This window comes from Sceloporus occidentalis, unplaced genomic scaffold (assembly GCF_023333645.1).
Source record: "Sceloporus occidentalis isolate IW3139 unplaced genomic scaffold, rSceOcc1.0.p SCAF_85, whole genome shotgun sequence".
Lineage (NCBI taxonomy): Eukaryota > Metazoa > Chordata > Lepidosauria > Squamata > Phrynosomatidae > Sceloporus > Sceloporus occidentalis.
Window position 1 is genome coordinate 2,992,846 of NW_028317065.1, and position 16,504 is coordinate 3,009,349.

A 16,504-nucleotide genomic window follows, 5' to 3' on the forward strand; every position below is an offset into this window, starting at 1 on the left:
TAATGAAAAAAACTGCTAAATAGAGTCTATTATTTGTCCTGAGTTTAGAAATATGGTTTTTTTTGCAAGTTATAGGGCAATACGTACAAGTGGCATATTCCTATTTAAAAACCATTTATTTTCAAAACTGGTCATTCTGTCCCATGTGCTATTTATGTGCTTTTATGTACACATTTTACCATAAGACTTTGTCAAATTTTGCAGTAGTTTTTTTTTGTGTTTCTTTTCACACATTCTACGTTAGGTAGAAATGTACAGCTCCTGGTATACAACATTGTCAAACACCCCAATATTCAGTATCATCTCCTGAGTACAGTGATACCACCCATGCATAGATTTGCTTGATTGTTGGGGGGCCAAAGTGTTTCAATGTTGAAATTTGGCATTTGGTGATTCTATGCCCATACCTTGTTTGGGACATCTTTTACCTGACAAATTAAATTTACTCAAAGAGTAATGAAAACTAGAGACCTCATGGTATTTCAAATGCTGGTATTTTAACCCTTTACATGCAATAATTTTACCATTAGCCTTTGTCAAAGTTTGCGGTAGTAATTTTTCAGTTTTTTTTCCCACACGTAGTAATTCGGGTAAGAATATATAGTTCCTAGTATACATCACTGCCAAACAACAACCCGAGATGTGTTCAGCAACATCTCCTGAGTACAATGATATCACCAATGCATAGATTTATTTGGTTGTTTGGGGGCTAAAAGGTCACATTTGGGAGGTCTTATAAAAAAGACATTTCAATTTACCCCATTAAACCAAATATTTTTGAAAACTAGACACCCTAGAGTATTTCAAATGCTAGTATTTTAACTCTTTCCATGCCTTGATTTTTGGGAAGATACAGCGCCAATTTTAGGATTTGTTCATTTGATTGTTGATTGCCTCCTAGGTACTATTTTTAACCACCAGGCAGCGCCATAATTGAAAGGCATATAGCATTTCAATATAGTGAATAAGACCACTCCTTCGAGCTATAATACAGGGCCCCTACATTTTTTTGGTGTTATTGGATGCCTCTATGTGGCATTTGTTTGACCCCATGACGTGCCAGGGGCATAAGTTGTCTTTAAGGGGATGTATTTCTGTGACATGCCTGTGGTATTAACCCCAATTGTCAAGGGGTTAATAGATTTAGTCTGAGGTGGAGCTCAAGCATATGACATCATATTCCAATGCTTAGCAGTAGGGATGACAACTGTGGAAGGGCTGACTGGAGGCATTGCCCTGGTCAGGCCCAGGGCAGCACTGAAGATAAATACATTGCTTTTAAAGTCTTTAATCTCATTAAATAAGTGACCATTTATTTGATTTGGATTATTTTTTTCATTTATGACCTTTTTCTTTTGAACAGGATTCCCCAGACTTTCATGTCTGCAAATATTATATCTAAACAATTTTATGCTAGCAATATACTATATACTGGCTACAAAACCACAGAAATTTCAACAAGTTTTAATTGTTCACCCAGAAAATCATGCACAATTTGTAGTTTTATTCTCTGACCTGAGATCATGCAGTTGAAATATAGTATGAAATATTTCCAATAACATGCTGTGAGCAGAACATAACAGTGAAATGAACAAAACGCTGAATGTACTAGAGTGAATGACATGTCTCTTCAGACATAGAAATGCAATCTCACCTACTGTGTACATTTTCTAACCATCTTTAAAACCTAGACCCATACTTGATCCTTGTAGTTCTTTTATATTGGGAAAATCCTTATATCTCTTCAGAAACCCTTGGCAGCTTTAACTTACATCTCCTGGGATGTCTCCTCATAATCATTATATCTGGAGCAGTGAAACCAATACATAAGCAAACGTGATCCAGATATGAGCAACAGCTTCTAGTATTAAATGGATAGTAATATAGTTGTACAGATTTCACAGTAAACATTAAGATCCTTACTTTATGATTTCCAGAATCACCAGGGCCGGCCCTGCTATGGAGCAGATTGGGGCAATTGCCCCAGGTGGCACTTTTGAAGAGGCGGCATTCTGCCACCCCAAGAAATGCTTTTGGATGCCTGCAGCAAGATCAGAGGTCATGGCAAAGGAGCAACGAATAATCAAGTCAAAGGTCAGGGGCAACAAAAAATTCTGCAAATATACAACAATCCGGGGTCGGCAACGTATAGGCAAATTAAACAAACTGTCAAGAACTAAAAAACAAGACACTAAGCAGGGAGGAAAGAGTGAAGCTGACTTTTAAATGTTCCTGGGCATAGTGCTGATATGTCAATGAGTGACATCACCGAGATCGGGTACAGGTGTCCAATCCCAGATTCAAAGCAGAGGAGAAGGGTGGGTGTCTGCGCGCAAACACACAGGCAGGATGTTTCGGCTCAAAGAAAAAAAAAAGGGGGTCGATCCAGCACTTGAATGAAAAAACTTCCAGCTTTTATTTTACTTCAATATTAAAAAACATAGTTCACACCTACTTGCACAGGAGACCCGAAATCTGGACGCGTTTCGAACGCCACCCCGCTCTTTATCACAGATGTTTCAGCTGCAGCGGGTATTCCAGTGAGTGGCTCACTTCTTTGCCTTTCCATCCGCTCATCTTTCTGGTAAGTCCATTCAATATTCTCTCCATTAAATTAAAGGAACCAAATCTCTTGCGTATAGAACAGGGACAGACACTTTAAGGCTAAATCACGTATGTGCACCTGCTGGCTGGATACACGCAGCAAGTCGCTACTCTTCCATACATGCACATTATTTAGCTCACAGCTATACCTTAAAGTATTTGACCATTTGCCCAGTTTGTCAGAAAGCCGGGCCAAGTGCAAGCAGAACCATAGAGAAAAAAAATACCAACATTATTTGTAAGGGCACAGTCCCCATACTGTGACTCTCCATCCGCCTCCTTCATTCCTGCCCTGTGGGATGGAGGGGGTATTGCAAACCAAAAAAAGGCCTTTCTTCTCTACTTACTTTTAAGTCTAAGACAGTGAGCATCACTATTCAGTCCCTTGACATTCAATGGGTGCAATATCATCTCATGATCTGTGGGCCAGGGAAAGGGGTTGTTCAAATAAATAAATAAAACAAGTAAAAAGATGCCCAATGAAAATAAATAGGCAAGATAAGTAAAATGTATCCATTCCATGGCCGATGGATTCAGTGAGTCTTATTACATTATACTTTTTTCCTCATAAACCAAGGTTAAATATATAAAAAGTATTTTAAGAGTATAGAAAACCAAGCATTCTTTTAAAATTAGGAACTACACAGTATCTGTGGGCAAGAAGAACTTTTCTTTATATAATGAAAGCATGCAATTTATAAGTCAACACAACATTTAGCTCTTTTGAGTACTCCCACCTTTAATTTCAGTGAAATTATCTCCACAACAATGAATTCAAGAACTACTTCTTATTTATAAAAGATATGACTTTTTTCACAAAAGGGCACAAGCTGTCCTTCCAGACAATAAGTTCATCGTGTAAATTGGTGTAATTGTTTTAAAACCTATTTTAGATTAAACAATAAGGCTAGTCAGCCTCTGATAAAGTTATAACGAGCTACCAATGCTCACATATGAATGGTGCAGAAAATAACCATTTACTAGGGGTCTATAACCTTAATGTAAAATAATGTAGAAATTCCATTATATTCTCAAGAAGTGTAAAAAACATATTGCAGCAGCATAATTGTGTGTTTAAAAGCGCTAATGTGGTTCATTAAGGAAAGATCATCCTGTAAACTAACATTTTTCTGTTTCTGAGAGACCTTAACATAACATTCAATTCAAATGCAGTTTGTTTTCTTGTATGTGTTTGGTGTGGCCTACACAGAGCACTGACTTCAATGGAATGACCTAGAAAAAAGAGAGCAAGCCAAGCCTTCTCATCCAACATCAGTGCCTCAGCTAACAAATGCTCTACTGGATGAATGGGACAAATTTCCAAAGAAACACTCCACAATCTTGTGGAAAGCCTTCCTAGAAGCGTGGAAGCTGTCATAGCTTCAAAGGGGGGACCGACTACATTTTAATGTCTATATATATTTCACGCTCTCTAAATGTTTTCCTACCTTCTCTGCTGACCGCTTTGAAGGATCCGGGAGAGGATGTCAACTGAGTTGCCGCCATTTTGGATGTCTACCAAATACATTTCCTGCCCAACCAAAATCTAGGGGGCTGGGAAAGGAGCAAATCCATATTTGAGATTCGGCAGAATCCTCCTATGGATTTGCATGGGGTACACCATGTAAATTTAAGGACTCTTTCAACAGTCATAAATATATAACTGGATATTATTGCTGTGGTGTCCATTTAATAAATGTAGGAGTTGCCTGCTCTTTTCATCTCCTGCATATGTGTATGCAGGTAGATTTTTATCTTTGCTATAATTAATACCAGTTAATAGATTTGTGCATTTGGATTTGTACAAATTTGAATTAACAAATGTTCTAAAATTCGTCAATTCGTATGAATGTCCTATAATGATGAGGGCCTCTTTTTGTTCTTCTTTCTTGATCTGCTTCTCGTCGTTATCCACGCCATCATCCTGGCTTCCTGGAGCACTTCTGCAACAGGGTGGAGCCTTGGTGCACATCATGAGGACAACCTCACCCCCAACTGTAAGAATGGGGGAGAGACTGTGCCTGTGGTGCGCACTTTTTGGGAAAGAAAAGACCAGAATAATGAGGACAGATTCATGGAGAAAGAGAGGTGCAGAAATTATCCATCCTCCATCAAACTTCACAGTAGGCACTATGTATTCCAGTAGGTTACATTCTCCTGGCTCCATCCAAACCCAGATTCATCCATCAGACTTCCACTATGACAATGCCAAGTTTATAATCACTAAGCTCTACCCATGTCTAGACCCTGCTGGGATATCCGATTGCTCCTTCTACTCTCCGATGACACACACTGTAATCCCCAATGCAAGTCTATGGAGACTTGCATGGAGATCACAGTGTGATCGGTGCAGGGGGACCTCAGAAACCATGTTTCTTACTCTTCTCACAAGCTGAAAAAATAAACAAAACAAAAAAAGAAAAAAATCACAAATAATACAATAAATAAAAAATAAACAATAAAGTGAGCTAAGTGATGTCATTGTGACATCACTGGCAATAATAACATACTGCAATGATAATAGTGCAATTTAAAAAAAAATAATAATATAAGATTAATAATAATAATAAAGAAAAAAACCTTACATCCCATTGCCCTAGCACAACAGCTAAAAGGTAAAACCCCCTGTCCCATTCACAACCCCCAAACCCAAGCCATTAGTATGAAAAATACTACCCTATAGGGTACTTTATATAAGTGATGGATATGGCCCTCTAGAAAAGGGGGGGACGGGACTAAGGATGTGGGGTATTTCCGTAATCAGGAGATGCAGCTCAACAATTTTGGCTGGGTTTCTCTGCCGTAACACATGCAATGTGCAAAAAAATCTAAGCAACACAGAAGTGTTGGTGAAAAAAAAGCTCAGGAAATAATTTCTACGGCCACCATTGACAGTGATTGGTGACCAAATAGCTGCTACAGCTGTTACAGAAATATATACTTTTGTGGGTATTTTTGGTTTATTTGTTTAAAATTAGAGTTGCAATCCCATCATACCTAATGTAAAAATTCTATGGTTTTGTTAAAAATAATGTACACTTTATAGTATGTTCCTTATTGATAAATCCGGAGGGTATTTTTCATCACTTTACCTAATTTTGTGAGGATTCAGATCAAAGAACACTTCAATTTCAACTCATCTTGGCTAAACTGAAAATGAAATGCACGACGAAATTATGAGAAAGAATCGTCATCTACAAGAACAAAACAAAAACAAAAAAAAGGTCAGTATATTGCAAGTACTTTGGCAATCTCTTGAGATTAGACACAGAGTGGTGCAGAAACTTAAAATATCTGCACACTGAGAGAAAGTGTCTGCTATTTTTAGTGTATGTGCAAACATTTTCATCCATCTCTATTCACTAGGTTTAATCAACAAAAGTGGACAATCGGGAGGGCAACATATAGCAAAATCTGCATTTCAATGTTCATAATAACTCATGAAATGTTCTAGGACTTTATTTAAAGTTGCATTTTTATTGTATTATATTGTTATCATAGTACACTTCCTTGTAATATTTCACTTTTAAGTATTTAATATCTTGTAGATATGGTTATTTGTCATTAGTTTGTGTACTTTTTCAAAAGAAATTTTAATTTTTTGCTAACCATGTGACATTTTTATTTGTATAGTTGCATTACAAACATTTTTCTGCTGATTATTTTTTTAGAAGTCTAATTTGCTTCAGAATGTATATGGAGGCTTCCATACAACCCGCATTACTATATTGGATTTTTGAACAAAGAATCCCAGAACATATAATTAATTCAGGTCCATATTACTTAATGCAGCATAGTTAAGGTTATAATTATTATCTTTAGTATTTTTGACGAAGAGGTATGTTTCCACTCTAACAAATTTTACATTTCCATCTGATAATCTCTGAACACAACACACATTTGTGTCACATTATTTTCTTTTTATATCCACATCCTCCACACGCATTAACATAATTGCCTTAAATAATTAGGAAGAAAGAAAATGTACTATGAAAAAAAGACTTTTTTTAAATAGTGTTGAAAGATACGAAGAGTCATGGTATGAAAAGCACAAACGATGCAAGGAGAATCCAATAAAATCCACAAAAATCCAAAACAAAATCAAAATCAGTATCAATAACATTAACAAAATACCTTGATATGTATGTTTCCATGGGTAACACATATAAAGGAAGCTAACTAAAACCAATATGGTTTAATAGAATAGAAGTCAGGACTTACATGCTCACTCCCTCACACTTACTCATACACTCTCACACACTCTCTCTGACAGATTTTAATGTCCACAAATGAGGAGGAATCCTCAAAGTACCAGGGAGAAGTGAATGAACAAAAAAACAAAAAAAAACCCCAGAAAGAACAAGAAGAGGCCAGAAAATAATTGGAGCTGCAGAAAACAAGAGAGGGACATGGAAGTGGTCAGTGGAGGAAGTAGAGAGATATTGTGAGAGACCAGGACAGAATGTGAGACAGCTTAAAACAGTTTCAGAGAGTGTGAGAGAGAGAGTCAGGGTGAGTGACAACAAATTTTGCTTTCGGGTGAAAAATGCCCTGCAATGGCTCAAAAATGAAAAAAAGATTTGTCAGAGATTGGTCCATTTGCAGTCTAGAAATAAGAAAAAACAGAATGGTAATTAACAGATGCAAATCAAAGGGATCAGTAGCAATAAAATACACAAATTACAAAAGGGCCAAAGTAAAGACTGAGAAACAGATCAATGACAGCAAGGCAAGCCTACCACTTTTTAAAATACATTAATGGCAACAAAATATTGAAGTAAACCCCTGGCCTACTGAAGTGTGACATTAATAAGTTGGTTAGTCAAGAGCAAGAGAAGGCATAAGTTTAAATCAGCTTTTGTCACTGTGTATACTAGACTTGGGCACCAGGGGGCTCTTCGTGTTCGTCTTCGTGCTCGTCTTCGGGGAAAAAAATCTTCGTATTCCGCGAATATTCGCCCGTTCCTGTCTTCTCTTCGGGCGAATATTCGCGGACATTCTTCGTGCTCGTTTAATCTTCGTTTTCCTCCTGGTTGCCTAGCAGGGGTTAATACGGGGTTAATAACACATCACAGCAGCAGCAGCTGCCGTGAAGGTACGTGTGTGCAGCTCTATTGGTCGTTTCGGCAGGGGGCTGGTCTGGCATCAACGAGTGAATTGCAGAACTGCAGAATGCACTTCATTCGTTGATGGCAGGCGAGCCCCCTGCCGAAACGACCAATAGAGTTGCACACACATACCGAGGTGTACTGTCCATAGATGTTTAATAAAAGAATAGGGAATATTTTACATTTTTAAATTGATTTTGGACCACTTTACATGCCTAACATTTGCTACCTATTTACAATGGCATACTTTGCAACAACCCAACTTACTTATTGGACAGGACTGGAAAATAGCAGGACTGTCCACCAAAATCTTGGGTGTGTTGGCAGGTATGCTGATGGAAAAATGTTGGACAAGAACTAAAAAATAGCTTAGGGTTAATGTACGGTTATGTTTAAGATTAGTAGCAGTGCACTGGTTTGGTTAAAGATGGATTATGTCTAAATAATAATAATTTAATTTTAATGTTTTTTTTTAAAAAAAAATAGGGGTTTATTTAAATGTATTTTAAAGTTAGATTTATTATTTAGTACTTGATTATATTTATTAAATGTTTATAGTAGCGTTACCTACCGAGCTATAACTACCTATGTGTATTTGCATTTTGCATACCTAGTTTAGCTAAATTAGATGGGACAGGACTGGAAAAAAGCAGGACTGTCCCTGAAAAAGTTGGGTCTGTTGGCAGGTATGTGGATGGAAAAATGTTATAGGGTGAAGTGTGAGTTATAGTGTTAATGTAATGCTATTAGTGAGTGAAGGCCAGGGCAAATAACAAGGAAAAGGTCCTTGTGTTTTGTGCATTGTAAGTGTGTGTGTATGTGTGTTATGTGTGATGTCACTGTGTGTTATATGTGTTATATGTGTTATTGTGTGTGTTATGTTTGGTTGGTTGTGTATCAGAAGGAAAATAATGAAATGGAAAAGGAAATGGGAAAGGCAAATGAGTGGGCAATTGGCGACCCGCTCACCTGTTTCACCCCAGGGCAAAGCACCCAAACACTGTCAGTCTTAGACGTTTGGCAGCAGACTTCCAGAGCTCAGACACAAGGCCCTAGCGTAAGCTGGCCACTCCGGCGGAGGTAGCAGGCGTTGCCACACCGCAAACAGAGGCAGCCAGGGGGGAGAAACTGCCCTTACCATTAGGGACATTTTGGGCATGACTCTAGCCAGGAAGCGAACTGGCAGAGAAGAGATGCTGGCACCACCACCAGCAGCAGCATTGAAAAGGCGAATGAGTGGGCAATTGGCGACCCACTCACCTGTTTCACCCCAGGGCAAAGCACCCAAACACTGTCAGTCTTAGACGTTTGGCAGCAGACTTCCAGAGCTCAGACACAAGGCCCTAGCGTAAGCTGGCCACTCCGGCGGAGGTAGCAGGCATTGCCACACCGCAGCAAGTGCAACCAGGGGGAGAAACTACCTTAAACATTAGAGAGAAAAAATTTAACTTTCCAAGCTAAGAGCTGGGTAACCCAATTTGGGCAGATTGAATTTAAGAAAGGCAATCTGCTCCATCAGATGAGGTGCCATGCGTGAGCGCTGTGGACTCAGTATGTTTCCAGTCATAGAAAACACGCGCTCACTTTGAACAGTGGTTGGCGGACATGATAGAAGCTGCTGCGCAACCCATGAGAGTGCAGGCCACACACTCTTCTTTTCATCCCAGTAGCTAAGAGGATCAACATTAGGAGCAGAAGGAACTTCACAGAGGTAAAGTTTGACCATTTCAGCAGCACTACTCTCCTTTCTGCTGCTAGCTCTGTCAGATGGTCCAACTATACTGCCAAGTGCCTCTTCCCAAAACGCAGCTGCTCCACTCAGCTGTGTTGTGCTGCTTGTGGCACTGCTGCTGATGCTGCTGCTAGGGGTAGCAGACCACATCATCTCTTCCTCCTCCTGCACCTCACCCTCCTCGGACAGCATTCCCATTTTACGCTGCCAGTCACGCACCTTGTTGACCAATTGCTCCCGGTAGCTACTGAGAACATTGAATTTCAAAGCTAGCTTTCCCTTAATTCTTGGATCACAAAGGCACGCTAGCATCATTTCGGGACTCTCTTCCATTCGCTTGCGAAGGTGTACTTTTAGCAGATCCTTCAGCTTCCTGACTATGGCTGCTACGTCAGGATGTAGAGTGCCACCTTGAACAGCCTCACGGTTTCCAAGGAACACATCCATCTTGCTGCCTAGATGGGAGAACACTGGGATTACCTGGGCCAGACTGGCAGTGTTTGAGCTTAAATTTTCTGTGGCATCCCTGAATGGTTTAAGGACTGCCACTAGCTGGGCGATCACTGTCCAATCCTCCCTATTCAATGGAGAGGTAATCCCAATATTGTGCTCTGAGGCAAGATTATGGATTGCCCTCTGCTGCTCCAAAATCCTCTCTAGCATGTCTAACGTGGAGTTCCACCGTGTACTGACATCCTGACGTAGGCAGTGTACGGGAAGACCTGACCTCTCTTGCTCTTCCCTCAAAAGTTGGCTAGCCTTAACACTATGGTGAAAGTGCCCAGCGATCTTTCTGCAGCGGGACAGAACTACTGCTGCCACATTAGTTCCTTCTGACATTGCTGCCTTCACTACAAGATGGATGATGTGGGCTGCACAGCGCACACCAACAATATGACCATCTCGCAGCGCTTTCACCATATTGGCACCTCCGTCAGTTACCACAAAACCAACTTCAACATTGGTGCCCGCCTCTGCTCCCACCCAAAGGCTAAACATTTTCCTAATCGCATGCAGAATATTTTGGGAAGTGTGCTTTTCATCCATCACTTCTGCATGGAGAAGGAATGATCGGTAGCCTGCTGCAGCAACTTCCTTAGACACACCGGGCTGCCACCAGTGTGCTGTCAAAGAAAGAAAGGCATGCTGGGCGCTAGGTGCACTCCACAAATCTGTAGTGAAATGAACACACTGACCAGCAGCCTTGGAAAGCTCCTCTTTCACTGCTGCAACACAGGACCGATACAGCGAGGGGACAATGTTCCTGCTGAAAGTGGAACGTGACGGAACTGTGTATTGTGGAGCCACAGCCGCCATCAATTGTTTGAAAGGCTCCCCTTCAATCATGGAGAAGGATGCCCCTCCAACAGCAATGAACTGACCAATAAGTCGCGTTACTTTATTGGCCTGCTGTTTGGGCATCGTTCTCTTGGAGTGGAATGCCCCAAATTCTTCCAGGGTGGGCTGGGCATGCAGTGCTCCAACCTGCCTTGGTCTCTGGCTGCCAGCACTAGTTGCTGCTGCTGCTGCTGCTGCTATTGGCTCAGAAGAAGAAGCTGTTGGGGTTTTTCCACGGCCACCAGCTATGCTGCCTGCACTAAGTTTTCCCTCTGCATCTTTCCCCAATAGCACAGCGTTGTGTTGAGTGCTGAGGTGATGCTTCATGCTAGCACTAGTAAAATGGCCAGACACTTTCCCTCTGCTTATTAGCTTCCCACAATGTTTGCACTTTCCATAGCGCCCTTCTTCAACATTTTCAAAGTGCTCCCAAATTGGGGCGCGCATAGCCTTGGAGTGTGCCTTGGGTGCTGCTCTTACTGCTCGGGGTGGATGAACAGAGGCAGAACTAGTGGTGGTGGGACTGGTGGTAACAGTACTGGCCATAGTGGGACTGCTAATTGCTTTAGATTTGCTAGGTTTTGCTGCTGCTGCTGGTGGTGGTGATGGTGATGATCGTAGCGGAGAAGGTGGAGGCTCAGGGGAAAATTGTGCACTAGTCATTTGGACACTGCTCCCTGAGGAATCTGATTCCTGACCACTCATCTCCTCTACTTCCTCTGGCTCATAGTCTAGCTCTTCATTAGCCAGATCGAATGGAATTCCTGCTAGGCTGGAGCTAAGACTGATATCGTCGTGAGACTCGTGACTAGTAGTAGTGCGAGCAGGAAGAATAGACTCTGCACTTGGCCTCTCAGTCTCAGGCTCCTCTGCTACCTCGCTAGGTGGAGTTCCACTATGTGTAGCCCTCTCTCTAACTGTCTTTACAAAAATTTTGTAAGGACTTGGTGGCTTGCTAGAGGTACTAGGAGGACATGGCGTGGCGGTACCAGTGGGAACAGTAGGCGCAGCACTAGTGGTGGTAGAGGCGGGGGTGGTGGTGGTGGTGGTTTTCCCTACAAAGGAATGAGATCGCTTTGGTTTGGGACCCCTCTGAGTCTTGCTGCTAATTTGGCTCTGCTTGGTACCTTGCATGCTGCTGGTGGATGGGGAAGATGCTGCTTGGGGCAAAAGGCACTTCTTTTTAGTCACTGGGCTGGTACTACTTGTGCTACCCTTTAACTTTGAACGTGCTTCTGGTGCTTTAGGCTTTCCGTAAAAAACCATAGAGCTTGTGGGCCTAGCCGCACTACTACTGCCTGCTTTTGGTGCCTTTCCTTTACTTGATGATCCTTCAAGCAATGCTTCCCCAAATGATAAGCGAGAGCTTGGCCTACTTGGCCGACTAGACTGACGCAAAGGCTGCATCTTAGAGCTGGTGGTGGTGCTGGTGGTGGTGCTGGTGGTGGTGGTGGTAGATGGAGCTTGTCCCTCCTTAGTCCCAAAAGGAGGATCCATTTCAAATTTTGTGTTGTGTGTGTAGTGTAGTGTAGTGTAGTGTAGTGTTTAAAAAACTATAAAAAAAAATATAAAAAAATAAAAATAAAAAAAAGGAAAAACGAATTAAAGACAAAAAAATTAGAGGAAGTTCTCTTCAGTGCTACTGCTTAAAAAGTAAAACTATGCACTACTGCACTGTGCTGTGTGCAATCTGCCAAAATCCTAAAATTATTGAAATTATTAACTCAAGATTAACTATTTAATAACTAGCAGTATTTTATTTTTAATTTGAATTTACACGGGCCTAAGAGCTTAGCCTACCACTATGCTAGCCTAAAGCTATATTTCCTTACTATAAGTCTACCTCTAGGCAGACGCTCTCAAACCCACTAAGCTAAAGTGAGGTTAAATCAGATTCAGTATATGATTTATTAATTAATATTAAGTTATATAATATTAATAGATTAGAACTAATTTACTTATATATTATGTATTATAGATAGAAGAATATAGATTATGAATTAGAATTTAGAATTAGAATTACTTATATTATAGATTATGAATTAGAATATTATTATTTATAATATATTATAGATTAAGATTAAAGAAGATTAGAATTATTTTAGTACTACAGCTAGTAGCTTGAAGCTTTGCTTAGTACAGCTCGTCACAGTCAATTTTTCTTGAAAAGAATTAGAAATAAAATAAAATGTCACAGCAAAACAGTTATCTTCACTGCTTGCTGCACTCACTAGCCCAACAAGTTCACTTCACTGATGGACTGAGGTGAGCAAAACACTAAGGGTACTTTTAATAAAATTGAAATAAAATGTAAAATAAATGAGAAAATCTTTGCAAAACAGTTAACGTCACTGCTTGCTGATCAAAAAAAAACACAGCACTTATGCGGCTGCACTCACTAGCCCAACAAGTTCACTTCACTGATGGACTGAGGTGAGCAAAACAAATGAAATAAAATGAAAGATTAATTAAGAAAAATTGACTTGGTCTCTTACTGTTGCTAAAACAAAGCACAAACTATAGAGCTGCAGCACCAGTACTAATAAGATTAGCTGAACTATACGCTAGTAGTAATTAATTAATATTATTACTTTTATTTATAGCTAATTTAATTAACTATTAAGATAAGAAAGAATTAGAGAATTATTGATATTACTGATTTTAGATTAGACACTAGTAGATGTTCTGAATGTCTACAGTACACTCTACACTAGTATACTATTACTAACTATAACTGACAAATATATATATAATTTTATAATGAATTCAATTATTAATTATATTAATTAATATTACTGATTTTAAATTAGACACTAGTAGATGAATGTCTACAGTACACTCTACACTAGTATACTATAGTATATATATATATATGACTGACAAATATATATATATAATATTATAATGAACTATTAAATTATAGATTCTATTAAATTGTAATTTATAAATTCTATTTAATTTATTTAAGCAGGACAGGCAATAGGCACTAGTGCCAGCCCAGGGCAAGGGCACCCCAGTGCCACTGAGGCACTGGGTGCACTGTCAACTCAACAGCACTTACACTAAAGTTGATGACAAATTAATTTTAAAAAAATTAAATTAATCAAATTATTATTATTAAATATATTAATTAAGTAGCACTGAAGTGAGGATGAAGTACACAGTGAGAAATGGCAGGCTAAGGCTTACCAGTCTCACACAGAACAGAACAATCTCTCTCTGTAACGCTCGGATGCAGCACAGCAGTGTTGCCAAAGCAGTCACAGCGAAAAATGAATGGATCTCTCAGGCAAGCTCTGGTCTTATAAAGGCGCCTTCAGAATTCAAAAAACAGCAGCACAGGCATTGGACGAGACCCTTAGCGTTACGTCACAAGAGTGAGCTGATTGGACAGACGAGGATCAGCTCACTCCTGTTTGAAATTTTGGCGGTTGCGCGGCAAAAACGAAGACGATCACGAAGAATCTTCGATTCTTCGTGATTGTGAGTCTTCGTCTTCGCCTACGGTTTGCCGGCACTGTATTCTGTTCTACGTTCCTTCGGAACGAACAAAAAACCGGCCTCTTCGTGCTCGTTTTCATGTTCGCCCGAAGACGAATGCACAAGTCTAGTGTATACCAAGAAAGAACTGATGCTTGCAATCACAGGACACAGGACAAAGTCATACAACTGCTAAATAAAGTTAAAATAGATAAAGCCTCAAGGCCAGATGGTAAACATCCCTGTGTACTTAGCCAAGAAATAGCCAGATTGTTCCTTTTCATCTTCAAGGATTCATTCTTGTCTAGTTTGGTGCCAGAAGATAGGTCCGAGAGTTTGATATCTCTGGTGGGGAAAATATTTGAAAGCTTATTCAATCATGATATTCACAGATACATTTAACCACTTAGTGACCAATGACATGCACATCACGGAAAAAGGTCAGTTAGCGGCCAATGACATGCCTGGCATTAAATAAGCTTACAAAGTTTAGATCTAAAATAACTTTCTTCCCTTACACAATGTTGCTGTAATGCCTCGAAGTTGAGGCATTCATCAACATCTAGAACTGCAGCAGGGGCTCCTGTTACCCCTCCCCAGGGCATCAATGTCTGCCATATACTATATGGCAGCGGATGCCTGAATTAAAAGAGCTTATGAGGTGATCAACCTACCCCAGGACCCACTGTGAAGACTTTAGGGATTGTCCACAAGCTGTACTGCGAAAGATTTTGACTCTCGTGAGATGGCGGTGCCCATTAAAAAATAAACACGTTTCCAAGAGGGTTGTACTGAAGAGCTCAGTGACTTTAAACGAGTCACTGTTATAGGATGCCATCCTTGCCACAAGTCAGTTTGTGAAATTTCTGTCCTGCTAGATCTGCCCACAGTCCAGTGTAAGTGCTGTTATCGTGAAGGGGAGGTGTCTAGAGGATAACAAAAGCCTAGCAACTAAGCGGTTGACCATGCTCACTCAGAGACCATGCACGGGACTGCTGAATGCTGAAGCATCCAGTGCATAAAAAAAAACATCAGTCCACTGTAGCATCACCCACTACAGAGTTCCAAACTGCCTCTGGAAGCAATATCAGCAGAAGCATTGTGCATCAGGCGCTTAATAAAATGGGTTTTCCATGGCCAAGCAGCTATACACAAACCAAAGATCACTATGTACAATGGCAAGCTCTGGCTGGAGTGGTGTAAAACACACTGGCACTGGACCCTGGAGCAGTGGAAAAAAGTGTTTTTTGGATTGACAAAATGCACTTCACTTTATGAAGGTCTGTTGGACGAATCTGCGTTTGGAAGTTCCCATGAGAACTCTGACTACCGGACTGCATATTGCCTACTGTAAAGTTTGGTATAGGATGGATAATGGTCTGGATCTGTTTTTCCATGTTTAGGCTAGGCCCCTTACTTCCAGTGAAGGCTAACCTTAATGTTACAGCATACAAATACATTTTAGACAATTGTATGATTCCACCTTTATGGCACCAGTTTGGGGAAGACCCTTCTTGCTCCAGCATGTCTTTGCCCCCATACACAAAACAAGGTCCATAAAGACATCGTTTGATGGGTTTGGTGTGGAGGAACTTAGGACAAAACTACTTATATATTATAAAGGGGTATTAATATTGCTGAGCCAAGATGATTCTCTTACAGAAAATGCACAAGAGTCTGATGTCATTTTTTAGTGGGAAATGGAGCTTGGGTCCAGCCAAATTTACTTGCATCATATAGAGGGGTAAAACATGTATAGGAAACAGTATTAATTATCATTGAGCCAATATTCTTTTCTTATGAAAAAACACTGCAATATCTATACCCAAATCAGAGGACTCACCAATGTCAAAATAACTTCCAGTGCTGGCAAACTATTGTGTTGCCATTTGTATGAGATATAATTTCAATTTAATATATATACAGTGGCACCCTTGGCAAATATGACCAAACAAGGCTGTGAAAAGTTGTCTTTATTGTTTAACGTTTTGATCTTTTCTTCTAACAATACACAAAAATTCTCAGCTCTCATGGATATTAACCCCTTAAGGACCAGGATGTTTTTTATTTTTTGTACCCTTTGTGACCAAGGCTGTGTTAACACTTTTGCGGTGCTCGTCTTTAGCTATAATTTTCTCCTCTTCCATTTAGTGGGCTTTGTTCAGATACAATTTTTTTGATCATATCTAATTTCCTATAAAAATAATAAAATATGATGAAAAGTTGAAAAAATACACTTTTT